This window comes from Rhinolophus sinicus, linkage group LG10, assembly GCF_036562045.2.
Source record: "Rhinolophus sinicus isolate RSC01 linkage group LG10, ASM3656204v1, whole genome shotgun sequence".
NCBI classification, from domain to species: Eukaryota; Metazoa; Chordata; class Mammalia; order Chiroptera; family Rhinolophidae; genus Rhinolophus; species Rhinolophus sinicus.
This window is the reverse complement of record NC_133759.1, coordinates 9,344,237-9,345,934: the sequence shown is the minus strand read 5'-3', so window position 1 is coordinate 9,345,934 and position 1,698 is coordinate 9,344,237.

Here is a 1,698-nt window from a genome sequence, read left to right as displayed (position 1 = left end):
TAAATGTATTTATTCAAGAAAGTTCAATAGGACTAATCTCTATTTGGAAAAATTCTGTTAACTCTTGTTGTCCTTTACTTTATGGCCTTAGAAGTAATTCATTTTCATTTCATTTCCCTTCCTTCCTTCTTTCCTTCCTTCTTTCCTTCCTGCCTTCCTGCCTTCCTGCCTTCCTGCCTTCCTGCCTTCCTGCCTTCCTCCCTTCCTCCCTCCCTCACCTTCCCTCCCTCCTCCCTCCCTCTCTCCCTTCCTCCCTTCTGTCCTTTCTCTTTATTTATTACTTAACCTTCCCACTCATTTAGATGGGCTCTTGCCCCCAAAATTAACAGAATAAATAAGAGTTGGGAAGTAAATTGATGGTCATGTATCTTGTCTTTATTTCTGCCTTGCTTTCACATTGCAGTTGACGCTGTTACAGCAGAGCGAATAGTTAGCTCTTCGCTGCCCATGATGTAGACCATGGGCTGGCAGCATCGGGCATGTCCTGGGAGCCTGTTAGAAATGCAGACTCTTAGGCCCACTCCAGATTTCCTGACCCCTGGGGGGTTCATATGCATGTACATGTCTGAGAAGAGGAGCTTTAACTAACCTGGATAATGTCCCCGTCCCATACCTTGTAGATGATGTGGGGACTGAACCAAAAGGAAAGCCCTGAGTACATTCCTCTTTGCAATTTATCACATTAAGTAGCCTCCACCTTCTGCACACTGGATCCGCACACTAGACGCGGTTCCTTGTCTGCCCCACCCCCACACCTCCTGCAAGGGGCAGCCCTACATACAATACGAAAGACTATACTTACATTGTACCAGGCAACGTGCCAACTGCTTTACACGTGTGCTCTCACTTAATCCTTACAACACATCTATGAGATAGGTACCATTCCTAACCCTCTACAGATGAGGGACCTGAGGATTAGGGGGGTGAAGCAGGTTGCTCGCTGCCACCCTGCTGGGCGCAGTACTGGCCTAGAGCAAGCGTCCTATAATTGAGGGCTGTTAGCATCCTCCTCTTTCTGGGGTCAGGGTTAACTGGCTACGGAACAGTGCGGTTGACTGATACACTGCATTGTGGGGACCATCTTGTTTTCAGCCCTTGGTGGACACTTGAGTGGCATTTCCCTTACCTTGAGCCGAGGGCCAGGGACAAAATACCTCATTGCCTGCCCCATCCCAAGGCTGCTCCAGCTTCCTCCTCCACCTTCGTCTCCTCCCCTTTCTACTCCTTCCCGGTCTCCTCCGTCATCCCCTCCTTTGCTTTTCCGTCTTCCTCTGCCTCCTTCATTCCTTCCCCTTTTCTCTGCCTTCTCCACCTGTACTCAAGCACTTGAACTCCACCCAGTTCCTTTTTCTTCCTTGCCCCTTCCTCCCTCCTTTTCCCCTGGACTCCAGGTAAAGAATTCCGGGGATGAAATTGGTGGCGGTGGTTTTGTTGTTGTTATTGTTTGGCCAGCCAGATTTTTCAGTCCCTCCTCCCCCGCCCCATCTTCCACGTAGGTGGGAAGGAGATCATTCAGCCTAAGAATGTGAAATTCTACAATGAAAGGCAATATTAGGAAGAGGAAAGGTGGCTTGTCTTACAGATTTAGCAACTCTGTGGGGGAGGGGGAAGGAACTGAAGGGTAAGAAAACTACAGGGACTGAGGAGGGCGGGGAGAGAGACTAGAAAGAAGGGACTCCAGGGTGCCCCTCAGACACA